At 49.2% G+C, this 26,398-nt stretch overlaps 1 protein-coding gene and 1 long non-coding RNA gene across 11 annotated transcripts in view; both read left to right on the forward strand.

Annotated features, from left to right (window-relative positions):
• Positions 1–26,398, forward strand: part of NRG2 (neuregulin 2) — a 151,042-nt gene that overhangs the window by 4,808 nt on the left and 119,836 nt on the right. The gene's annotated exons all lie outside the window — the stretch shown is intronic.
• LOC149915808 (uncharacterized) overlaps positions 23,071–26,398 on the forward strand; it is a 32,796-nt gene continuing 29,468 nt past the window's right edge. For 2 of the 4 annotated variants that reach the window (XR_016471271.1, XR_016471274.1), the window contains exons 1-2: positions 23,071–23,178; positions 23,838–23,920. This is a non-coding gene — a long non-coding RNA (uncharacterized LOC149915808). The remainder of the gene's footprint in view (positions 23,179–23,837; positions 23,921–26,398) is intronic. The other 2 variants (XR_016471273.1, XR_016471272.1) reach the window with 2 other exon arrangements.

Here is a 26,398-nt window from a genome sequence, read left to right on the forward strand (position 1 = left end):
GCCCTCAGCAGCAGCTCAGAGATCATGTGCAGCTCCGGAGGAAGCGCATCTCCCTGGCAACTTCGGCACCCAGGCATCTGCTCGCCTACTGACTGTGTGTGCAGCACTCAGCGAGTGCCAGTGCCTCTCAGTGCTTTCTTTTCAGGTCTGGGAGGACGTAGGGGGGTCTGCCCATTGCCAGAAACTTGGGGGATGGTGTATTGAGCTGGCAAAAATGGGTTAAAGATCAAAGGGGAGAGGAATCATTGTGCTGCTTTTCTGCTGCCGTGTGACCATGCTTCCTCTGCCAGACTTCTGTCACTTCATCCTTGTGGTCCAGGTCTGTCCTGGGGAAGGGGTGACAGTCTGGAGGGGAAATAGTTGAGATTTACCTCAACTTGAGGTACTGGCTGAATGAAAATATGTATATCTCCAGACAGAGAAACCCAGAATGTAGTTGGGCGGGGTGAGACATCTGTTCTAAGAAGACTTGAAGAGTTTTGTATGAACGTTGCAGCAGATAGTGCTGAAGCTACTTAGGGGAGAGGTCATGTTAGGGAAAGGAAAAGGGAACACGAAGAGACTTGGGGCTGCTGGGAGATGGGAGATGCTGCCTTGGAGACCCAGAGCACTGATGTTCAACTGAACAGGAGTCTGTTGCCTCTGTGTGTTGGGTTCAGCTGAGGTGACGGCCATGTCTTGGCATTGCTGGCTGATTCTGTGTTTTCTTGTCTTTTCTGCCCTGGTGTCCTACCTGTGGGCAATTATTACTTTGAGGTATCTCTGCAATCCTAACTATGACCAATGCGTGACCTTTTGAAACATTGCCCAGCATAAATCAAGGGTTGTTTGCTGTCAGCAATGCATTTTGACAGTAGGTTGAGTACAGATTCATCAGTAATGACCCTGGCATGAGTGACATCCTTGTGGGCAGGAATAGGAACTGGAGAGTTGCTTAGGTGTGTCCCCAATCTGTTGTCTGGTGCTGCAGTCCAGGGCCAAGATAATTCTGCTCACAGCATCTCTCCCTGGACAGGGCAGTCCAGTTCTCACTGGATGCCACCTGGCCCAAGCCCTGCTGGCTAAGGGCTGTGAGAAAGCCTTCCCAATGGGGTGGAAACAAACTGGTGCGATATGCTGGTGGGGGCAGAGACCTATGGCTGATAGCAAGCATATCCTGGGGATGCCAGGTCTGGATGGGCAGCGCTGTGCCTGAAGGCTTGTGGAAATGCTGAGGAGGATGGGAGGGCTTTGCAGAGCCTATAGAAGGGCATGCTGCACTTATTAGGGGAGCTGGTCTGGAAGTGCCAATTTGGGGTTGGAAGGTAGGTATTTGCATTCACTGTGATCAGTCATTGCTCATCCACTTTTCATGATGGCTCAGTAATGGTAAGATGTTGTTCAGGATTCTCTTGGTGGTCTCAGGGTAGGCAGAAGGCTCGGCAGGATGGAAAGAATGGGGTGAGCTGTGCTTTCTGGACTGCCCCAGAGCTGGAAATGGTGCACCAGCCCTGGATGCTGCACTTGCAGGGGTCTGACCCTGTTGTATCTGGGCTGGGGTAGCAAGAAGGACCCAGAAAGGTTTCCCTGCTAAGTCCTACGCTGTGGCTCCTGGCTTGGCATGCTTCTTTGCATAAGGTAGGAGAAGACAGTGCCCATTTCAGCGTCTGCACACAAACCCTGCTCCTCTGGCAGTGCCTCGCACAAATGGGCAGATAGGAGATGAGTGTTCTGCCTTCCCAGCACTGCCTTGATTTAATGCATTCCCAGAAAGATGCCTTGATGTCAGAAGATGGGGATGCAGCTGGAGCAGAAGTCTGCTCTTAGGAGGGATTTCTCCGTCATTCTCTGAGCACACTTTCTTCCGAGGTTGGTGATTAAGAGGAAGATGGTTATTTTCCTGTTGTGGTGGACAGGAGAGGCTGGGTCTGTGGATTGACTCTCCCTGTCCTTTTTTGGACATTCAGGGGCAATTGCAGCTGCAGACTGTGGGAAATGCAGTAGGAGCTCCAGAGCTGACCACGTCCTGGAGCCCAGGTGGGATCGTAGCCAGAGGGGGATAAATCTAGAGTGGGGGAGTGGTCTGGTGGGTTTGGGAGGATGAAATACGGGTAGGACACTGGGGAAGGCTCTGAGGTTTTTGGGCACTGGTTAACATAATCTGGGAAGAAAATAGAAACTAATTCTTCTGTGCCTACAAGTAGGGTGATGGGAAGCAACAGGCATAGGGTCACCTACAGGGGTAAGTGGGTTCACACAGTGCCTCGCTGCAGAGCACTCCTGGGACAAAGGCTTGCACAGGCTCACAGCAAACATGTCTGTGTGTGGGAGGGTTGGGGTGGGAAAAGGCATGATATGAGCATGGAGCAGTGCTGTGTCTGCAGCCTCATGATGGGTGTGCTCTGCAGGAGATAGTGATGCATTTCTCCTTCTGATGATCAGTAATTCCTTTGTGGGGACTGAACTCCATTGCCTGGGCCATGCTCCAGAGCAGGAGCTCCATAGAGCATCTCTCCATTTCTAGCTGGCGGTCAATCTGCCCAGAGGCTGCAGCACAGAAAGCCAGATGCTGTTGTATGGGTTTGCTCCTGGGCCTGGATGGCTCTGCTGATGCGCATGGCAGAGTTGAGTTTGGGTCTCTGTGCTCTGGATGCTGTAGAAGGGCTGTTAGTGGAGATCTGGGTTCACCTCCCGTCTGTGCCACTGGCTGTAGGAGAGCTGCCTAGTATCTCCATACCATGATTCTCTGTCTGGCAGGCAGGCAGGATGCTGCTTTGCACGCTTTGCTAGAGAGCAGACAGAACCTGGCCATATACCGGGTGATGTACCAGTGTATCAGTGCCGGTCATCAGCAGAAGGTGCCCTGGCACTGATGGCTGTTGGAGCAGTCTATCCATCTGCCCAGGATGGGGGCCTTGGGTGGCCACCTAGCTCTGAGCATCTCAGACAGAAAGCAGCAGTCCCCAAAGCTGTCTGTGCTCTGCAGCTGTCTGTGCGGGGGAGCTGTGACGTGCAAGGAGACAGTTGCTGTCAGTCCATCGTGTGGGGATGTGCAGGCTCCTGGCATCCAGGCTGCTTTTTCCCTTTGCTGAACTAGATGGGAGTGCTGGCAGTGAGTGCTGGGCCTTGAGGGCACTTGATACTGTGTGATGGTGTGGAGAGCAGGTTTCCCAAGCTGCTGCAGACTTGAAAAGCCTTGTGGTGTGCGTTGCAGTGGAGGACATCTGGGTGAGGCCAGCCTGCCTTATGCCTGCAAAATTCTGCATATCTGTAGCTGCTGTGCTGTCTGAATGATTCAGATTGCCTTGCTCATTGTGTGTGTGTGTGCATATGTCTTGAGCTGACCCTGCATGTGGACATCCAGGCCCATTTCCCAGCCCTCTGGGATGCTGCATATCAGTAGATGTTACTGGAAGTGGCCCAAACACAGACAGGCACGGTTTTGTGTGTGAGCTGACTTCTGCAGCCTTCCCAGTGCGAGAAAAGGCACTTGCTGGCTGTGCTGAGACAGCTTATCCAGAGCCCTCCTGCCTCGGGTCACAGGTGGTCTCCGGCCTCTCTTTCCTTCCGAGCACCATGTACTACAGCGCCTTCTGCTCTGTGTCATCAGAGTAAAGCACAGAGCTCAGGGCATCACACCAGGACAGCACAGCTGCAGGGATGCGGAAGAAATCCTGCCTGTGGTGTTGACACACCTGTAGAGAAAACAGCTGAATTTGCCAAGAAAGCCCATGCCATCCTTGTAATCAAACTGGTAACTGTGAATAGAAGTGTGGCCACTGCAGGAATGAGACTCCAGATGGTTCTCTGAGCAAGGAGGAGAGAAAACACCTTTCCACAGTGAGCTTTGAAACCGGCTGATGGTCTGCTGAGAGCATCAAACCTCAGATCTGGATGTTAGAACCTCCAGGAGAGGGCCTGGTAACTCCCAGATCAGGGATAAATAAAGTGATTTCTGGCTTCAGGATAGCAGATAGACAGATGTGATGATGCTGTTGGGAAACAGCGACCTTCTGAAACCTTCCAGCCTGAAGAGTGGTTGTGGTAGGGCTGGAGGTGGCTGTGAGCAGCTCTGCAGCTGGAGGGAGAGAGCTGCTGCTCTGCTTTACTCCTGTCACCTGTATGGCTGTGGGTGCTGCAGTGTAAGGTGGGCTCAGTGAGGGTCCCATCAGCTCTCCCATAATTCAGCGCCCCTTTCTGTCACCCTGTTGTCAGGAAGTTTCCCACCCCTCTCACTTGTTCATTTCCCGCCCGGCAGCTCTGCAGTGCCAGGGATCCCCAGGAGACAGTGGGTGGGAAGAGGTATGCCTGAAGCCTGCAAAAAACATCCCTGTCCCTGGGGCAGAAAACTGTCCAGCAGCGGGGCTTAGAGGTGTGGGGTCTTTGCTGTAGCAGATACCTTCCAGCAACTCAGCTGGTAACAGGATTTCATGGGGAATGGTTTTACAGTGGACTGAACTCATCTTGTGCAGTAAGGAAATGGCACACATGAGGGTAACCTCCTGGCTGCAGTATCCAACAGAAAAACCCCTCCCTTAAGTCTTACTTTCATGGTTGATGTTCTTCAAAATAATCTTTTTTTCTCCTCTGTGTGACGAATGACATGGGAAACCCTTCTGCAAGGAAATAAATTCTGCCTGTGGCTTTCTCTTGGCAGTGCTGAATTTCCTTCCATGCTGCTGTTGTCTTTCTCCTTTCCCCTTCTCCTCTTCTCCCTCCCACACCTCTCTTCTCTATCACACATCCTCAGCTTTTAGAGCAGTAATTGCAGATGAGCTAAGAAAACCCTAACATGTTTTTAACGATGACATTCATTCCCTTTTCTGCAGTGTTCTCTGAGGCTGCACTCTGTTTGAAAATGTGAAGGTGTTTCAATGATTTTTTCTGTTGTTTAGACCTATCTTGGAGAAGGTTTCCTTGAATTGACTTTCTGGATAAGTACGAATGGGAGGTGGCACATCTGGTGGCACTAAATGTGGAGTCTCCTACTTCAAAAGCCACCAGGATGTGGCCCCAGGCACTTGCTCCGGGTGTCCCTGCTTTGGCGGGCATTGGAGCAGATGGACTCAGAGGTCCCTGCCATCCTCAATGAGTCCTTGACTCTGATTCTTTGTGGTCAGTCAAGGACCTATCGTCCATGTGATTATCACTTGCTGGATGTTGAAGGCCTGGAGCCTTGGTAGGTAGGTGGGCTGGCTTGGTTTGCCCAGGGGTTTGGGGCTGTGTTACAGGGTGCCACAAACCCTTGGCCAAGCAGGCTATGATGCTGGCATTCTGATTTTTTTTTCCCATCTCCCTGCTGGTGAATTCAGTGGAGGTTTCCCCATTAAAGAGGAACACTGGAGTCAAGCAGCTTTGTGTCTGCCTCCAGAGTGCAGATGAGAGCTGTACCTAAGCACGACCCATCCACTCTGACCTCAGGCTCTGGCTCTGTGTTCCCTATTTCACGTTCAGCTTCATGAGTTATCTCCAGTGCTGTCAAAATGGTGACGAGGACATATGCATGGGCTCTTGTGCAGCCATGTAACTGAGTCCTCGATGGTTCTATCACCCATGATAAGCTCACTGCTTGCTCTCTCCTCTCCCACTCCCTGTAGGTCTTGTCCCTCCCTCCTGAGACCCTGTCTGTCCTTCCCTGAGGCAGGTAGGACAGGTAGGAGCCCAGGAGCCTCTTTTAGCATCCTCCCACCACTCCAGGAGTCAGACCAAAGTCCCAGTAAGCCCAGCCCCAGGTGCTCCTGTATCACACATGGCCTGACTTTGCTTCTCTAAGTCGCTACCTGCAGCCCATCCCAGGCACTACCAGGACTTCTGCTTTTCAGGTGCTCTCAGTGGGTATACATCAGGGGACGGGGCTGTGGAGAGCAGAGCTGGGGCCTGGAGGCTCTGCTGGGCACTGAGATGTGGTCTTGACTCTCCCCATAGAAAAGGGGGCTGGGATAGTGTGAGGAACAGCTCTTTGCTATTTTCAAACTGGATTGTATCTCACAGTTGTTGTGTCGGGAGAGGCCTGGTGCTGGGCTTGATGCTGGCAGTCCTGCTGTTCCCTGTCTGTCTTCCTGTGCAGGCCAGTGATGCAGGGGGAAGACAGAGAGCAGCTGCCAGATGGCTGCAGGGTAGACATGTTGCCTTGCTGCCTTGCTGCTTTGCAGCACTGCAGGAAGGATTCCAGATGAGAGCAAACACCAAGCATGCAGCAAGGTGCACTAGAAGGGTGCACTGGAAGATCATGCCAGGCCAGTGGCTGGTTGTGTTGTACATGAGAACTTCCCCCCACCTGCCAGTGACCCTTTGTGCACCAGCTTGTGCAGTGTGGGCTCAGTAGGACCGCTGGCAATGGCAGTGCTGCTGCTTCTGGGGCTTTGTGTCCCTCACAACGGAGGTTGCTCAGGGTCCTTGGAGAAGCCTTCAGTCACAGCAGGGTCACCACTGGCAGCTGAGCCTGCTCAGTGCAGGGGACCTACACAAAGGAAAGCACACTGGGGAGAATGGGAGAAAGAGAGAAGTCACTGTGAGCTAGAGCTGAACAGTGCTGGGTGACCTTTTTTGCTCCAGCAGCCTTGTTCAGAGGGAAGTGGGAGACACCTGATGTTGAGATATTGCACTTAGAAGCTCAGCAGTATGTTTTCCCTATATCAGGAGCTGCATGCCGCACACACGTGTTTATGGCAGTGAAATGGGGAAGATCTACTGCTACCTTTCCTTAAACAAGTCCCACCTGGCTCCTTATCCAGCTGGCAAGGAGCAGGAGGGTCCCATGCCCCCTGCCCATGGATGGGGGGGATATTCCCCACCTTCCCCCCACAATTGGATGCTTGCAAAGCAAAGAATGCAGCAAGCCGAGCATCACTTGCACTCCATCAGACGTGGGTGTCTATAAAAAGCCTCTCTGGGGTTGCAATTGGGTGTGCTGGCTGTGCCACGTGGTCTCTTATGAGGCCTGTGTTGCTGAGCAAGTGGCATTCCACTTATTTTTGGCACTAATAGTCTTTAGTTAATACGTAAATTCAGCTTAAATTCTGGATGGAAAATAAATCCCAAGTGGAGGCTCTGCTAATAAGATGACAGACGCTTCGGGGAGCCGGGGCTGCTTGTCAGCAGAGCGGTTGTGACTGCTGAGATCTGAGAGCAGCAACATGGCACAAGGTCCTTAAAACTTACCACAGGTTGTCGGACTAAATTACAGAAAAATTAGGCAGGTAGCTGAGGTGAGCTCTAACTTGAACTGCTAGAGCTGAACTCATTACAGCAAATATCCCAGTGCGATCCTGAGTCCCACACTGCCATGTAGAGAAAAGGAAGGAGCTGGAGCATCATTTTAGGTTTGCAAAGCACCCTCCTCTCTGACTGTGTACTGGTCTGAGGCTCTCTGTAGTACCTCTCCTTTCTCAGTGACTCACTGCAGGTCACCCCAGCGTGTTTCCTGGTCCATCCCAGGGAACTTTCATCCCAGATCTGAGGGTGTCTGGGGTGGCTGTTTCCTTCCAGCAACAAGAGAACAGGGGAGACCCAGCTATGGAGGCCAAGCTGTGGAAAGCACAGTATCTTGGAGCGTTGAGCTTAGCTTTGCTCTGTTGCTTGAGAAGAAGCACCTTTCTAAGGACTTTTCTGAGAGGTACTGTAGTAGGAATGAAGGTAGTTTGCTAGCAAGTCCCTGCCGTGCCCCTTCCCTCGGGCCTGGGGCTGCCACTCCAGATGGGAGACATTCTGGTGGCAGGGCAGCAAAGCCCTGTGGCCAAGGAAAGGCTCAGGCCCTGCTCCCCACCTCCAGGCAGGGTCCTTGGAGGGCATTAATGAATTTCTACTCTTTCCAGAACTGGAAAGGAACTGGAAGTTAACTGGGGTGTGGAAGAATGCCAGGTCATCCCTGCATCTCCTGCTGATCTGCCTCATCTTTTGCATGAAATCTGCTCCTCTTCACTCAGCACACGAGCCCCTTGCCAGGTAGCAGGCAGGATTTTAGTCATTTAGGTCTCAGATCAATCTTTCTGGAGAGGTTCAGGCCTCTTAGTCACAGTCAGGACTGATGCAGACTGGCCTTATAAAGTGTGGGGAGCCTGAGATCACTTCCTCTTTGCTGTGGATTTCCACTGGACCCTCCTTTTCTCCTCTGCAGTCTCAATCAGAAAGTCTGACAGAGTAAGGTTCTATTTTTTTATTTTTTATTTTTAGGTTTTCTGGTCAATAATGTGCAGTTGCTTTGTTTTTCTGAGCTCTTGAGGGGAGAGAGAAAGCTCATTCTGGAACCTTTTAGGGCTGTATTTACTGCAGCAGGGAAAGCCCTGACTAGCACTGTCGGTGGACATCTATAATGCACAGTGGGATATGGCTAGGTTTCTGCTACAGCCTGTGGACAAGACTTAACAGCCATAAAGCACTGTAGGGAAGCTGTAGGTGGATGCAGCTGTTCCTCTCCTCTCTGATCCCTCATAACTCCACCCTCATCTGGGACCTGCTTGGGCCAGTTGAGGGCCCTTTCAGAGTCTCATGAAGAAAGGCCCTACCGCAACTGGTTTGATAACATAGCTTATTTAATACGAGAGCATAAGAAGAGGAACACAGATAGCAAGTAAATCTAACCCCTTCAGGTGCTGGGCAACCCACATTTGCACATCATCAGGCAGAGCCTGGCTGGGTTTCTCCCATGCAGTAGATCAGATCCCATCCCCATTGAGAAGCTCTCCCTCTTGGTCATTTGAGCTATGATGCAATTTTCTTGTAAGAGAACAACTCTATTCCTAAAAGACATTCTCCTGAGAACTTTTCTCTGCATTGTTATCTGGCACACAGATCTGCAGGTGGTGTGACTGCCCATGTCAAGTGGGTGCTGCCTGTAGGCTCCTGCATTGCAGTGAGCTGCTGAGTCTGTCCTTTGGCCAAGGGGGTGCAGGGCAGCCATGCTGGGTGTGCAGCACAGCACAGGCATGGCTACACTTAGTTAATAGATGTGTCACTTGATGTGCAGCGTCAGGGCCAGTACCCCCCCCCACTGCTGCACCACTCCTGAGATGTGGATGCCTTCCTTCAGCTATTACTGGTGACCCTTTTGGTACAGTTGAGTGCTTCTGGCTCTGACACAGGATTTGGGCTTTGTGCACCTGTCACCAAATCTGAGGCTTTCTACATAGTTTGGGCTTGTCCTGGCCTCTAACCTGGCATGTGCACCTAGCACTCAGGCCCAGATTCTGCACCACAGACATTCCTGGATATATGTACAGACTGGGGGAGAGCAGCCCCTCAGAAAGGCATCTAGGAGTTCTGGTTGATGGCATGATGAGGGGAAAAGAGCTGCTGGTGCTGGAGAGAGCAAGGGAGGCTGGGGCTATGGCAGCTTCCATCACAGCCCGCTCCCAGTTCATGAAGGGCTCAGGTTAGCCATGAAATCAAGGCAGGGACACAGAGAGGAAGGTGAGGGCTGCCCATAGGCAAGGCCAGCCTTGCTCTGCCTGTGTGTCCCGCTGCACAGAGCTGCTTATTCCCACTGGGTGAGGCAGGGAGCACACCATGCTTTGATGGAGACAAGGAGCGGTTTAGAGGGAATTAGAAGGGATTTATGGTGGTGGAGGAAATCACAATAAGCATGGCCTGGGTCAGGGGCACTGGGCTGTATGGAGGGGCTTGTCGCCTGGGCATGCACCTGAGGAATTACAGCATTGGCAGCAGGGCCGCTCACAAGGGTTTCTCTTAAAGCCCCAGTTCCCAGAGCTATGGGACAAATCTTGGTTTCCTTATAAAAACTGTGTGGTAACAGAGATGAGACAGGGAATATGAACCAGCAAAGTGCATCCCACTGGAACGTGAGTAAACATGTTCCAGCATTTATTATCTTTCCAGTGTGCTTGAAATCCAGCCCCAACCTGGGAGAGTCCAGCACTATTTTGGGTTAGCACATGGAGAACCCAAAGAATCTCCCTGTTTGCATGTCTGACCTGAGGTTTCTCCTTGCTTCCAGTTGTTTAACTGTTATATGGCTGCTTTGGGGACCACTGTCCTGCACCGACAGCTCAGAATCTGTTGTCCCAAGACTTCGTTGCACAGCATCAGCTGGCTCCTCAGTGCTAGCTGAGTGTGCTGAAGCCACGTGCGCAACAACCAGGCTCTGATCCACCATGCTGTGAACTTTGAGTAGCAAAGATATTGTCTGTTCCCCTTGACTTGCTGGGACAAGAGGTGCAGGCTGATGAATGACACTGGCGTTGGCACTGGTGTTGACTCTAGTTGCTAATGGTTATGGAGGACATCCTGCTGGACCTGGGGTGAGCTGCTGGAGCAGTTTCATCTCACAGCTTCAAGGATGCCAGGATGCAGCAGTGCCTGGCAAAACACAGGCAGGCTTCTCCAAAGGAGCTTGGGATCTGGCGGGTGGGTGGGGTGCTGACAGCTCCTCCATCTGCCCTCAGACTGCTGCGAAGAGCCTGCCTTCACCTTCCACTCAGCACCCAGGCTGTCAGTGAGATGTTTGTGAGCTCCCTGTGGTGTCTGGCAGGACTTGCCCACTCAGAAATCATAGGGCTTGGTGGTGTTGGCAGGCGGGGATTTGGGATGCAGCTGGGCTGTACCAGGGGGTTTTACCCCAGCTGTGTAATGCATAGCCAAGCTTCTAGCTGTCAGAAGCAGCAGGGTGCATGTCCCACATCCCCGCTGCTGAGCACTAGCATTAGCATAGTTTCCCTCGTGTACAATAAGAGATAAGAATGGGGAAGGCTTTGAATCTACTGTCAGGTGAAAAACATCCAATTGCTGCCATCCCCAGAGGCACCGGCAGAGAAAACTCAGCCAGGTTCTTGCTGGAGCTTTGCCTGGACCTGGTCCTGTGTTGCGCACTTAATGCTGGGAGGGTTCCTGCTCTGCATCCTGCAGCTTTTCAGATAGCATCCTTGGGAGGAGATCACAAGACAGGAGGAAGAGACAGTCACAGTGCATGTGAAGCTGCAGCAGTCAGAGGACTGCAGGGGAGAAGATGGAGACGTGGTGGAGGAGCAACATGAGTCCCCAAATGATCATGATGGAGGGTCAGCCGATGAGTTAGCTGAGCAGGTCTTTGAGCTGGCAGGAGGACAGGGCAGGTGTCTGGTGGATGGTGGCTGTGCGTGAGGTCTTCACCTGTGCTGCCATTGCTGCTGCTGCAGAGCCCTGTGGAGCAGCAGAGGCACTGTGTGGACTGGCAATGCCCCAGCTGCTTGGGAAACAGTGGTGACACAGATCTGAACCTGGGGCATCCCATAAGGTGTGTGTTTTTTCCACAGCTGTATCTCCATGGACAAAGTGTGTGAGATCTTGAGAATAGAGAGAGACACAGGCGGAACATTTTTTCCTTTGGCTGCAAAGCCAGGCAGTCTGAGTCTTGGAGTGGCTCGCCTCAAGGTCATGAAGCAAAGGCTTCTATAGAGGAATGAGTGAAGCAAGCCAGTGCTGCTCTAATGTACTTCTGGGCATCTTTTACCTAAAACCAGTGCAAAAGTGCTTTTGATTCTCCATGTAGGCTTCTCTGAAGACTTATGTCTGGCACAGACAGCCTCTAACAAAGCTCCAAGGTGACACAGCAAGTTGTCACTGGCCTTGTCAGATCCTGAGGCCTCATTCTACTGGGTATGGATTCAGATGCCCATGTAACTGCTAGCTTTGGCTGGATGCTGTTTTCCTGCTGTCAGAGGAGAGGTGAGGGTTGGGCTGACCTGCATTTTGTTACAACTGCTTCATTGTTTAATGCTTTATTTGATGGAGATAAAACAAACTGCAGCAGGAATTGTGCTGCTCAGATAGGCAGTTCTTGTTTCTCTCTCACAAAGAGCTCTGTTGAGTGTCTGCAGCACGTGGTGTGCAGTGCTGTGGGGCAAGGAGAAGACCTGTCCCAGTGAGTGTGGACATTTCCTGCCCTGACTCCTTGGTTGTGTTGCTACAGGGCTATTCTCTATCACAGATGCCCATATGCAGCCTGCATCTGTGCTGTCAAACACAGCCACTGACACAGGGTGGTTATGTACAGAGAAGGAGCTCTTGAACTGTAAGTTTTTTTTTCTTCCTAGGTAAAACAGTGTCAGGGAATCTTCAGCAGCATAGGAGTGCAACCACACGTTGCCCTCGTGCAGTTCGATTTACTGATATTGCTGCATCTGTGTGTCTGTCTTTCAGGATATTCCAGCTAATAGCAGCAGCAAGGCTGTGCTATTATATATATGTGTGCAGTGCTCGGTGATGCAAAGGTTGAGCCTTAGGGGAACATTTCTGTAGTGGCCACTGTTTACTGCCTGGTGGTGCTTGTAACCTAGCAAAAAAGGAAACCCAAATGCAGGTCTATTTTCCAGGAAGGCAGGAGTGGTGGGTGGTGTCTCAGAAGGAGCTTTTTCTCCAACCATGCCTTTCTTCTAATCCCGTCACAGAAGATGCTGGGTGCTGGGAAAGGTCCATCTAAACTATGACTAAAGTGGGAGAGCTCTCCATCTCCTTGCAAAGGCTGCCTGGGTGCAGTTCATAAAGGCTGAGGCTGCTGCAGATCCATCCCATCTGTGGCCTGCAGGAGCCTGCAGCCATGGCAGCTCCAGGCGAGTGGGAGGGTTTTCATGTGATGACTTCTGCATGGTGATGCCCGCAGAGATTTTCCATTCCTTAGGGTCTGGAGGAAGGAGGGCATCCCTGGGAGGGCCTGAGGCCTGCCAGCAGGCCATGAAGAAGGAGTGCTTTGCTGTAGCCAGAACAGAGCCTGGGCTAATGCTGACTTTGGTGGTGCTGCAGGCTGCTCCTGGGCAGGAGCTGGCCCTCCATTGCATTCGGTATGCTTGTTGGAGCTCACAGCTGGAACACGCTGTCCTAGAAAACTGCATTAGTCCCAGAGTCTCTGAGGCTGTTGCTCCTGCGTAGCCATATCCAGTCACAGGAAAGTGGGACAGGAGAGACCTGGCAGCAGCTCAGGCGTGGGGAGGAAACCACAAGGCTCTGTGCTGCTGCTGGTGTGAGCCTGGCATGGCTTCTCCTCAGATGCTTGGAAAACTGTGAAGGGAAAATCAAGGTAAAGAGGATGAAGGCTAGTGACTCAAGTTCAGCCACATGGTTTTTTTCTATGCCTAAAACTTTCTCAGGTCCTCATTAAGGACACATTAAGTGATTAGTGTCACCTGTGATTTAATCAAGGTTAATAGGCAGCACCTGTCATTAATGGCAACCATGGCATGATGCACATCAGCTGCAGCTTGCTTTTTCAAAGTATGGAGCAATCTACCTGCAAGGAGGTGCTCAGCTGTAACACAGTACCACTTTGTGTTGAAAGGGACTCTCAGGTTAAAATCATATCTAGAAATAATAATGCATTCCCTTACATCTGTTTGTAATAGCACAGTTGATATGGGGAAATCAGGGGATATTCAGGAATGAGAAAAGGTGCTCTCTGCGGTTTTGCCTGTGTAGCCACCCATGTGCACAGCCCAAACATATTTTTAATAATCATAAGCAATGTCTTTAGGGAAAGTGCTGAAACTTTCACTCTAAAATTGTTTTCTGCTCCATATGTGGCTCCCAAGAATATTCCATGGGCTTGTTTTCTGGGAGTAGGGGGGTCAGTGAGGGGTATGTCTCACAGTGCAGTGTTGTCAAGGGCTTGGTGTAACTTCCATTTGATTCCTTCTGCATCTGCTATAGAAAGTGATTTTGTGTGTCTTGATTGCCAGGCTGCAGAGACAGGTCATGCAGGGATGCTGATGAGTGTCTAGCCAGTGCTCAAATACGTTCTAACAGCAGTGGGTCTGGATGCAGGCCTGGAGGCTTGCAAGGGCTCTGCCACAGTGCCACCACTTCCATTTCACAATTTGCAGACCAGTCCTGAAGCCCTCCTGATCCCCACTTTCACCCGTGTGCTTTAAGCTGCTAGGAGACAAAGAACCCTGTTTAAAGCTGGCTGTATCCTCTTACATGAACACAAGTGCTGGGAATTGCAAGAGATCTTGGAGTATTCAGACTGACCGGGAGAAGTGATGAATTGTGCCCTGGGATGAGGACATGTCGGGAGGGACCAGGAAAGGCAGCGCATCTTAGCAGATGTGCTTTACCTCTGGAATCGGTTGTGTGAGAGCTGCTGGGAGGTTTTGCATGCCATTCAACATCTCCCTGCAGATGAAAGATTCCTCCCTAAACTCTTGTTTGAGGGGACAATTAATCTGCAAAACGGATGTGGAAGGGCATCTGGACAGCTGTAGCCAAAGTTCCTACACAGTTGCCTGGAACAAGCTGCAGCATTTTGGCATGCAGTGTAATGGTATATGCTGGAGCAAACCTTGGGCAGGGGAGGCTGGTGAAGACATTCTCATGGATTGCCATAGTTGTAGTGTTTGTGCAAAGCCATTTGTATAACCTGAGGATCTGGCCTGTTAGCAGAGACTTTGGGCATGAAGTAACAGTAGTTTTGATCTGGACGAAGTGTTTCCCAGGCATGAGCTGAGCTTTGGGACTGGGGCCCAAGGACAGGAGCTGCCAGGCAGACTGGCAGTGCCCTGAGTTATGGGGTGACAGGGCTAATGAGACTGAAGCCTGGAACGCCCTATCTCTCCCCCGAGGATGGGATATAGTTTGAAGATAGCTGTGAGTTCTGCATGCTTCATTTTCACATCTCAACACCAGCTTGTTCTTTTACAGAGGGCTGGGAGGAGTGGGGTCAGAAGGTCCCAGCTGTCTGGAACTGCCTGGCTTGATCCTGGTGCCCAGTTTCAGTGCTGTCCTGGGGAATGGGCTCCATCCTCCTTTCTCCTCCCTGCTGGCAGCCCTCCATTGACAGAACTGCCCTGCTCCAGCCCTGCCACAGCCCATCTGGGAACTGCCTGGGTGCAGGCAGAAGGGAGCAGCAGCCTTCCTGCTGCCAGACACTGAGCAGATGGTTTCATCCACACCTAGACAAGGCTCTGTCTACTGGCCTGACACAGGAAGCTGAACAGTTGTGTGAACACATTCCCTCTGTCATCGCTGACTTCTCCCATGCAGTTGTCCTGAGGGACAAAGAGAGGGGTCAGCATATGGGATGTCTGAGCACATGGAACATCTTGCTGCTAGCTCAGGTCTGCAGGGACTGAGTGCCTGCAGAGGAGGAAGCATGGGACCCAGCTGCTGGGCGTAGCGGGGCTCATTTTGCGGAGGTTGCAGTCACACACTGACCGCAGTGCTTGCCAGCTCCCGAGGGAGGAAGCAATCTGTGTCATCTCACAGCGGGCTTCCTTAAATCTCAGCCTGATTAAGTGGTGGCAATATGGGCTGCCCAATATGAAACAGCCAGCTTCCTTCTCTGAAAAGGGCCGATCGCTAGTGCAGAAATAGCCTGTTAATTGTGTGTATTTTCCTGCAGTCAGAGGCCAGTAACACACAAAATCACCAGATTCTGACTCTGTGTGGGTGGATATCTAAAGACAACCAGCATCACATTGGTTACAGAGTGAGTCTGCCATGCTTCTGAGAAAGGTGAATTTGAACACTCTGGGTTTCTTTTCAACATCAAGGTGTGTGAGGGATTAGGAAGTATCCTCTCAGCTTGTCTGACCTTTAAAATGCAGTTCGTGTGCTTTCTGTGGTGAGATATGGGCTGAAATACCTATGGACTGCACACAGAAATAGTGAAGCTTGCAGAAAGCTTTGCTGTAGAAGAAGAGATGGTGCGGAAGGCCCTTGGAAGGCTTTTTTGTGGCAGTGGTTTTCCATCAGCACGTTTACTGAGAGCTGTATCACAGTCTGGAAAGAGTTTAATGCACAGACTGCTGATAAAGAAGTGCTGTAAGTAGTTACATTAGAGTTATTTATTCATTTCAAAGAGATAAAAGCCTTCTGAAATCAGTGCAGTCATCTTAGCTTGTGGCTGTTGTTTTTCTTAGTTTCTTGTGTATTTTAGAGATCCAGTTAATTACAGGCAATGACTGATGCTCAGAAGAATACAGCTCAAGCTGAACTGCTTATTTTCCTTTCCCTTCGTTCTCAGAAGGCAGTGAGCTGGGCCCTGCCTTGGTGGTGGGTCCTCAGCATTCGACATGTAGGAATAAAATACTGTCAGCTATGTTTGTGCTGAGGCACAGTCAAACATTAGTGCTTCTCCATTTTGAAGAGCAGAGAGGTATGGAGGTAATGTAAATGACAGCACCAATGCATTTTGCCTGGTGAACACTATGTAGAAAGCATAAATTAAGAGTTGTCCACTGGAATCCTCTGGAGATGTGATCTGGAGGACACCAGCCTCAGGTGCTGCTGTCTGCAGGTTCCCATCACTGCAGGGAGAAATGTGGGATGGCCTTGCCTTGCACACTCCTTAATTTCAGCATGCTGGTTAGAAGGGAACATTAAACTTGGAGATATTTATGTGCAGCTTCTACCTGAAAAGCTTTCTGAGAAACCCTGCCATCCATTACGGACATGTTATGTAGGTTGTGCTGAGGAGCAGCCTTCAGCAGTTGGGATCAGATCTGAAGTATCTGCTACCAAGGGCATTTTTTTCCTCTGAGCTGTCTCTGACTTCCATGCTACATGACAGTGTTCCCAGTGCTTGGGGATGAGCACTTCTGCACTGTAATCTTTGGCCCAGGTCTCCTCTGAGACCCATGCAGTGCTCTGAGACACTGTTAGCAGTTGCTGGGGTTTCAGCACTGCCAGATTCCTATGATCCCCAAGAGGTGTGGAGGCCAAGCATGATCTAATTGTTGTTCATGATCTGTCAACTAAGCTCTGAACCAATGATCAACCAGACTGAACTGATCTCCTTCAAACAAGAACCCATGGGCAAAAAAGCTGTACCTGTGGTATGGAGAAAAAAAAGTGAGGACCTGAACACAAAACAGAGCTGTAGGCAGTGTAGACACACGCAGAGGGAGCTCACTGGGAGCACAGCAGTGCCCCACCACCCTCCAGAGATATGTGTTCAAGCCCTCCTTCCTGGACATCCCAGCTATGGCTCTTACCTCCCTGATGAGCATTGCCCGGGACTGCCTGGGCAAGTAGGCCTCAGTTTCCATGGAGAGGCTCAGTTTGAGACCTGAAGCTTGTTTCAGTGTAGGGCCTGGGATTTAGACCAACCTACTGACCCAAGAAGAAGAACCACTGTCTGCCAGGAAGGAAAATCCCTGTCCTCTTGAGTCATGTTTAGGTAACCTGTTTCATTCCCCTTGAAGTCCATCTAGAACCTGATGGCAGGTGCTAATAACTTAATTGGGATTTAGTATCATAGAACAGAATCATAGAATCACTAGGGTTGGAAAAGACCTCTGAGATATCTAGTCCAACTGTCCACCTATCACCAATTTCGCCCACTTAAACCATGTCCCTAAGTACCACATCTACACCCAGCATCATCTCCTGATGATGACTGTCCTTCTGAGGAAGCCTTTTTTATGCAGCTATCAGCTGTCACATTGAAGCAAGGTCAGGGCAGCCCCTGGGGCTTTTCACTGAGGCAAGCAGGGCTGGCCTGAGCATGTAACGCAGGTGGCCAACTGGCTTCATGTATTTCACATTATTCTTTTGCCTTGGGGAAAGGTCATGCACCACAAGGACTTGATTACTGTGATTCTGTTTGAACTGTTCACTATCTGATGGGTCTTACTCTCCTTGGCCTCTTCTAAGAGCTGGTAATCCTCTCCCCCCAATAACACCTTTATCTAGTCCTCTTTTTCCCTTTCCTAGTATTGGTGTCACCCTGCTCTGTACATGTCTCTTTCAGCCTCCTCTTTTCTCTCTGATTATGTCCTGGCCATCTCCCTGTGCCTCGACCCAGATTTCCTTGCTGCCTTCCCTCTCTGCAGCTCATCACAACTGGCATGTCCCAACAGGCTGGCAACATTTGCAAAATGAAAATGTCTTCTACCACATTTTTCAGTTTTGCCACCAGTCTGACAGCCAAGAATATGAAGCTGCTTCTGCTGCCCCGTGTGTGCTCGGTGACCTGAAGGCAACCTAGCCAAGGCTCTCCTGAGCAGTTCCCAAGCCATTCTTGCTCTCATGTAAGTGTTCTTAAAACAATGATCTGATCCTAATTGGCTGGAGAAGTTCAGCCTTGAGACTGATGTTTGGCCCAACCTTTTTCCTTTCTTTCAGGCTTTGCTGCTCCAGGAAGAAAGGGCAATTCTTGGATCACCATAGCCTGCTTGACTTCTCCAATCTCAAATTATTCTGCTTTTGACATAGGCAGCAGGCTAGCAGCTGGCACTTGTGAGAGCTGAGGAGGTGAGTTCATGGGAAAAGGACAGCCACCAGTTTCAGTGCTTGGGGACCAGCTGGTGTGTCATTGGGATCTCAAAGGCTTTTTGCTGTAGGTGCACAGGGGCTGTCCTAGGAAGCAGGGGCCTGGCTGAGTGTGGTCTTTCTGGGAGCACCTGAGCTGCTTATCTGCTGTCCTGGCTTAGTGCTGGGTTCCTGGCTGAAGAGATATGCTCAACCCATGTGCTCACCCAAGCCCTGCCTTGTACCAAGAGCCTTCTTAATGACAGGCAGGACTTTTTGGTTGTGCTTTCCCTCCTGTTGCCTTGAGCTCAGTGGTCATCTTTTTAGATTGTATCTCCTATCTCCCCATTTTTAGATTTATCTCAGATATTACTGCAGTTCTCTTTGGGATCCAGCCTAGCCAAAATCATCAGTGTGACAAACTTGATTTTCTAGTCGCACCCATTGCCTTGATCTCAGGGTGGGTCATAAGGATATAGAGCATTTTGCAGCTGATTTAATTTTTGCAGGGATTTGAGTTCTCTGGAAAAACTCCCTGGAGAGATGCTCAGCTTAATCGTGATTAAGGCCAACAAAAAATCTGGTAGCTGATCCTCTGAGTGAAGAGGGGCTGCATTTGATCAGTAGATGAACTTGGGGCGTCTACTGACAATGTGTAGGGTTTTCTTAGGCCTCATTTAGTTTGTTTTAACTGCCTGGGCTGTACTATGTTGGGCAGAGCTGCTGGGTGACACACTGATATTCATGAGGATGCCTTTATCTGGAGAAGCCTCCATCTGTTCCACAAGGTGTCATGGTTTTCTCTTTAATATCCTAGGGATTGTTTTCAGGACAACAGGAAAGAAGAGACTGACAATACAGATGGAATGGAAGAAAATGACAAGTGATTAAACAGCTGTAGATGAATGGAGATGCAGCTTAAGGGATTGACTGTCGCCTGCTGAGTGGAGAGATAGAAGGAAAGATTGCGTTCATGTGCACCAGGATTGCAAATCCCACCCTCCCCCAGCAGATCTTAAATTGTGTTTGTTACTTATTTTGAGCCTTCCCATATATAGACCTTCACACAGCTCTGTACTGCACGTTTATAGCCCCAGCTACTATTTCTACCTCCCAGAACCTCTGATCTTGTTTTCTGGGCAGAGATCCTACAAAATAAAACTTACGCGGTCAAACAAGCTGCTTGCTGTGCCAGTGTTTTCTTTGGCTCTCGTGTCTGTGCTGCATTCTTGTATGTGCATGACTGTATATGTTAACATACACAGATGAGGGATAGTTTGCAGGTAGCAGTGTGGATAAGAAATGCATCGACCAGTGTGTGCCTCCGAAGATGTAGTAATTTGGGGTCTTTCTTGAAACATCACCTTATAACAGCGGCTGGAAAGTTTTCTAGGTGCTGCAGGTGCATGGCGATAGAGGCTGGCCTGGCTGGGGCAGGTCTGCTGCACCCAGCAGCACTCAGTGCAGGGATGGGTGACCCCTGAGCGTCCCCCTGTCCCCCGCTAGGTGGCACTGGGAGCCCTGCTATAGTGTCCTTGCCCCCAGCCACACAGCCTGGCCTCGCCCTGCGCCCCGCCTCTGCCAGCGCAGTCTCCTGGACGGGGAGCACTGCGCAGGGAGGGGGACGGGACAGGGAGGCTGTGTGGAGTTCTCCAGCCCTGTCCACTGGAGTCTCGTGTGTCACACCTGCCCTCTGCCATGGGGTACTTCCCACGAGGTGCACCAGAAATCTGTGCCAGAGCCCTGGCCCTGCCACGCTCGGAGTCATTGTACTGCATGGGTCTCACTGGGAGGCAGTGTGCTGTTGGTGTCTGGATGGAGGTGACCACATCGCATGAGTTCTGCCGGGAGTCACAGTATTGTCCCACTGGCACTGCACTGGGGCATCTGGTGTCCTGGTGTGTCACGTGCTGCTACGCTGTCTGTATCAGTCTGAGCAGAAGTGAAGTGGTTCTCAGCGTACATGGCTCTTCTGCTGAGCTGGAGCCTTGGGTCTCCATCTGTGCTAGTTTATGGTTTAGAATAAGCAGAAAGGGAATGGTTATGTTAACTTCAGCCTCTCTTGTTTTCTTTGCCCAATGCAGTTTGCTTTTAGCCACAAAGCTGTAATATTCACTTTTGATTCTAGCTAGACCTGGGAGGAACAACCTTCTGTTGTCCTTGGAGTGACTGCGGGAGCTGTAATACCCATCTGAGCTGCAGCTGTTCTGTTGTGTAGCTGTTTTTGGTTCTCGTACTTGCTTTTATTTGGTCAGTTGGTGCCAATTGCAGTGTTTTTGGTTCTTGTACTTGCTTTTATTTGGTCAGCTAGTGCCAATTGCAGAGTGGACTTGTGATGACCCTGCTCAGGTGACCAAGACTGCCGGGTGCTTTTACCCTGAGGTCACTCTCAGCTCAGGCCAGATTTGAACTGAAGACTGGTAAAGCCCCACAAATCCTGTTAGCAGCTCTTGAGCTGGATGAGACTTGTTCTTGCAGAGCAGTAGACTCCAAGAGCAGCTCAGGTAGGTTCAGTTTGGCCAAAGGGGTGAGAGAAAGCCTGCAAAAGGAGGAGAGTTAACTTCATTGGGTCTTGTGTGAAAATGCTGTCTGTTGAGCCTAAAACCAAGTGTTGCATCACAGCTGTGAGCGAGGGCAGGCTGCCTAACTGCTCAGGCTGTCACTAGAGGGAGCAGCGTGTAGTTTTTTTCTCATTTTGTGAAAAGCAACATGATGCGGTGACACAGCTGGGAGAGTGGTTTGGCAGGACGAGTTTGGGAGAGATGCTGCAGTCTCTTCAGCTTCATAAGGACAGATGTTTCTCTAGGTGAAAGGAAACCTCTCATCCAGCTCAGCTAGGATTTCGTGGGGGTGAAGGAGGTGAACATTCCTACGGTCATCTTGCTAAGTGAGAATTGTTTTCTTGTCTCTCCTTTTGGGTATTAGAAGTGCAAGGTTTTGAAAGGAGCCAGGGCCCTGACAAGTGCAAGTTCTGAGTGCTTTGAGGACAGAGAATGCAATGAGAAAGATGGTGAACTCAGTTGGCTCTGCTGCTTCTGCAAATGAACCAGGTTTGCTCTGCAAGGAGCATGACTTCACATACGTAGAGATCTGCTGGAGATCTTGAAGAACTCTCTGTTAGCCAGCTTCTGGTGCCCCTCCTGCTTACACTGACATACTAAGTTGCATTTCTGTGCCATGCTGTGCTGCAGTAGGCACATTCTGAGGTACCCCTGTGGGCCTAGAATCTAAACACAAGATGGGGAACAGGGGAATAGAGACAATGCAAGGAAACAAAAAGACCATAATGGTATCCTGCCTTGTCATGAATTGGATAATTCCCCCATGACTAGTTGATGGGCAGTGGATTGCTCAGTGGGAGGAAAGGGGTCTGGAGTCAGTCCTGTGAACTTTGTTCTCTCATTTGCAAAATGATGTTGTGAACATCTGGCTCACACATGGAGCGTGACACTTGGCTTGGAGTCTTATAAATGTTTTCAGATCCTTGAATGGCTGTTGCTGAAATGTGAAGGATCATCATTAATGAAATATGCAATAACACTGACGGAGCATTTGTGTTTGCTGCAATTTGTAACTATGTTCTAACACTTGTTAACGAATGCTATTGTGGGCTGCAGTGTGACCAAGGATAAACTTGTGACTTGAGGATAAACATGACCAAGTGTTTGTTCCTGGGTTGTGCTACTATTTATCACTGCAGGTGTTGAAACACATCATTTTGTGCAGCAAGGCTTTAAATGGGTGAATAGGGTAAGAGAGGAGACTTAGCTACTGCTCCTTCCTTTGTGTTTTTTTTCCATCTGCTCTGCTTACATGGAATACAGGCAAATGCCACAATTGGTTGATCAAAGATCTACTGTGTTGGAGAGCTGAATATCCATATGACTTTAGAAGAATCTTGTCGGTTGGCTGGGCATTGGCTTTAGACAGTGCAGCTCGTGGTAGTGAAGGTATACCCATCAAGAGGCCTGAAGAAGAAGCAAATGTTTACACATAAGCTGAAGTTGAAGGAATAGAGCTAAGATTAGTCAAATAAAGGCAGTGGGAAGCTGGCATGGATGAGTAGGGGGCCCCTAAGTAAACTTAGCATAAAAGTGAAGTGTAGAAGCAAGACATGCAGAAGCGGGTGACCCAGGAGCTGCTGGGCTAGGATTAGAAAAGCCAAGGCTGACCTTGAGTTGAATATGGTATGAAATGTGAAGTGTGACCAGAAAGGATTGTGTAAGTGCATATACAGAAAAAGGAAGACGAGAGAAAATGCTAACTAGCTGCTGAATGTTGCTGGTGACCTGCTGACAAATTGCCTGAAAAACACTGAGATAGCCATTGCCTTCATTGCTTGAGTCTTTACCAGTAAGACCAGCCTTCAGCAATCCAAAGCCACTAAGACCAGGGAGAAGACTTGAGCAAGGAAGACCTACCCAACAGTTAGGGATCAGCTAAGTCCCACAAAGTTCCACAAATGCTAAAAAAAATGGTCCATTTTTCATACAAAGAGACGTTGAGGAGGTGGTTCTGTTCAGCCTGGAGAAGAAAAGCCACAAGTGGATTTTATCTGTATGTATAAATACCTGATGGCAGGTTAATGAAGGAGAGCGAGGCAGCGCTTCTCAGTAATGCCTCGTGACAGGGCAAGAGGTGATGGGCTCAAAATGAAACACCATTCCCTCTGAACATCAGGAAGCACTTCTCTACTATGTGACAGTACTGTGTGAGTGATCAAGTACTGGCAGAGATTGCCCAGACAGGTTGTGAAGTCTCCGTCCTTGGAGACTGCCAAAAGACAACAGCTATGTCCTGGGCCACTGGTTGTGTTTGGCTGTGCTTTGAGCAGGGGATTTAGACCAGATGATATCAGTAAGTCCCTTCCAATCTCAATGATTCTGTGATTCTGTTGTTCCATTGTGAGGTCCCTACTCCCTCATAAGTTGGAATGGGCTCATGAGCAGGCTCTGTTCTGCCATACCTTCTCAAGCCTTCTTGCAACTTCTCTGCATGTGGAGCTGACTGTACTGTTGCAATCTGGTATGTTGTGTTCACATTGACTCAGTTGTTTCTTATTTATTTTCTGACTGCATCTCCCAAGTTCTTATGATTGGTTTGAATCCTGAACTTAGGGCTGCTTGACTTCCTCTGGAAACCAAAACCCAGAAACTGACTTACTGATCAGGTACATCTCATTGGAAAACTTTCATATACAAAAATACTCCTTATTCTGCTCTTGCCTTAGCTGAGGGTTAAATCTTATCCTCTTGTAATTGCTGTATTGCATCAGCTACTGCTTTTTTCTTACTCTGGTCTTTGTGACCTTCAGGATGTAACCGAGAAAGCTGATGGTGCCTTGGAGCTTTGGAGCTGTGAGCAGTGGACATGCCACCTCTCTTGCTCACAACTGATAGGCTTAAAACAATTTATTGACCTGACTCTTCCTCCAAATCTGAGTGTCTCAGTTTTTCAGCTTTGTCTCTTTGTGCTTGTGAGGTGGATGTTAAAGCTCTAGCCTGTTGTAATCTAACCTGATGTCAATTCCTCTTTCTGAACTCCACTAAGACCTTATAATTCATCTGTACTGATTCCTTCCTGTTCCTCCTGCCTTTCCCTCTGCGGCAAGGGAGCTTGCTCAAGGCTTGCTTCTTGAACAAGCTGGCAGATACATTACTGCTCTTTTTTGTTCCGTATTTCAGCCTTCCATGTGACATTCAATCTGAAGCTCAGAGTTTACAGTGAGTTGCCTTTCAGAAAGCAGCGTTTCTGTTTTCCCTTTAGGGTAAGTCACCCTCATCCCCGTTACTTCTACATTTGTGTTCTCTGGTCCTCCACACTGAGTCACTCCTGAGAGTAAGCCTGCAGTGTTCCTGTCCCAGCAAACTGTCCTCCGTGTGTTTCACTTTGCCCTTGTGTTTTCCCAAAGTTGCTACTCTGCACTGCTAAGACTTTCTGAAGGTCTGATTTTTCCACTCTCCCTGGACCTTGCAGCCAGTGTCTGTGTCCTTGAAGTACGTGAACAGTATCACTTGTCCTTCCAGAACAGGCTGCTATCTTTCCAAACTCAATTTCGGTTCTCACAGCAAATCTGTTGCACTTAGTAAATCATACTAGACAGTATTTTAAGTTAGCATCTCCAGGGTATTAGGCAAAACTTATGCAAGATCCTTTTGCTTGTCTTGTGGCTACTGTGACTCCTCTGTTATCCTCTCCTGGTTACTATTGTCTGGACCCACTGTACTTTTATTGTCCTTCTGCTACAGCCAGCCCTGCAAAGAGAGCAGGCTGGTCTTAGGAAAGAAGTTTCTTCAACTGTTTTATTCTCTCTTACTGTCATATATGTCTCATATTGGATTACATGACACTTGACATGGAAATGTCTAGATCTTGTAACATGAGTAACTTTTACTCCTAGGTGGTGTGGAAGTGCTGTGTTGAAAAGTTTTCACCAGGACATGCTTCTAAAGCATTTTTTTCTGCCTTAACATTTTTTTTCTTCAGTCAGTATAATTGATATCAGGCTGAAATGAAATGGTCGGGCAGCTCTGTGGGTTTAGCAAATACAATACGTTGCAAGTATTAGTGTATCATAAAGGCTGCTTTATTATATGCAGAATGGGTAAGGGTAATCTTTTATTGAAGCGCTGGATAGAATTTTTCTCTTCTTTCCTTTCTGTATAGTTTCCTTTGAAAGCCTTGTGATGTTGAGCTGAGCCAGACCAGAGTGTACTATGAGAGGTTCCTCATCGTTCTAGGGCATCAAATACTTTACATCTTGGGTAGACTGAAGCAGAGACTGAAATAGTGCTGGGAACCCCTGTGCTACCAGGATGCTGCTATTGGAATATTCTGTGTGCCAGCAACTTGCCTTGGAAGTCTGATCACCATTAGTACAGAAACTGAGAAACAGGAGCAGGAGCTGATTGTCCTAAGGACTTACAGCTTCCTGCCAGTGCCTCGTTTTTGCAAGCAGGCTTCACTTGCCTAGAGGTTCTTCCATAGATCTTGTTTGCTTGCTGTGAGTTTTTTTCATTATCATTTAATAGCTTTCTCCTTTTCCTTCGTACTCCAAACGAATTTTGAAGTGTGCCCATTTTGATAGCTGGGATTACTGGATGCAAAAGATTTTCTCTTATTCTGTTGGAGCATTTTCCCCCTTAACCTCTTCCTTCATGCTTGTATCGAAAGCTTCTGAACTTGTTGCTTTCAGTCCTTCACTTGGTTTGGCTTTTGTGTGGCATCCTGTTCCATGTGAAGGTGCTAAGCCTGTGGAAATGCAGTCCTCTGGTTCCATAGGGCAGGGGCTGCTGAATCTGACCTTGAACTAACTTTAATATAATGAGAATTTCTGTCCTTTTTTTACTTGCTCTTCCTCTGAAGGATCCAGTTACTTTCAGTGCCACTTTGACTGCATACAGCCACTAACTTCCTGGGTATGAGATCATTTAATGATGAAAACAGATGTATAAAATAGGGTTAGTACTTTAGTGGTAGTGTAAACAATGGAGACTTATTTGGCTCTTAAGACTGTCAAACAGGAGATATAAAGCACTATTCTTCCACAAGCCATAGAAGTCTACAGAAATAACTGGTCAGGGACAAAGAGAAGGCTGTAGAGGAGGCTACTTCTGAGGAGAACAGCCCGCTGGCTGCCTGCTCAGCCCAGGCTGGCACAGCAAAAGGATGGACGCTTCCCTGTTTGCCTGCAGCACTCTCCACTGTGCACTCCAGGCAGATGCTCATTGCAGCATGTCCTGAATTTGAAGGGTTAATATAACAATGTGAGCTATTCCAAATTAGTATGCATGATAATACAGCTAGCTCTTCTGCTGACATATATAATCATAGACCTGAGATCAGGGCACCTTCCCTTCAGTCAGACGTGGTGATTGCTGGTACCAGTCACAGGTTATAAACTAATTTTGGCAGTTGGCCATAAAACTGCTCCTTTCAGTGAGACACAGAGGCGTCTGGTGTCAGCCTGACACAAACCATTTGACCAGAGAAAGGCCTCTCTCCTGGTGGGATTGCAGAAGGGCTGATGCTGTTAGCGAAGGTAGAAGTATAGAGAGAGGGGCTCATAACCCTGCTCTAATAAATATTAAATGCCTGTTATCAGGCCTGATGTTTGCTTTGCAGCCCCAGCTTTTTAGCCTGCTTTGGTGGTTATCCAGTGAAGGCAACAGGTTTATCAGCAAGTTCAAGCGTGTTTGGACTGCAAGGTCTCTCCTGGTGTCTGGCACGTGAAATTATCCTAATC

The sequence above is a fragment of the Phasianus colchicus genome, chromosome 15 (genome assembly GCF_987193195.1).
Source record: "Phasianus colchicus chromosome 15, bPhaCol1.hap1.1, whole genome shotgun sequence".
Classification (NCBI taxonomy): domain Eukaryota; kingdom Metazoa; phylum Chordata; class Aves; order Galliformes; family Phasianidae; genus Phasianus; species Phasianus colchicus.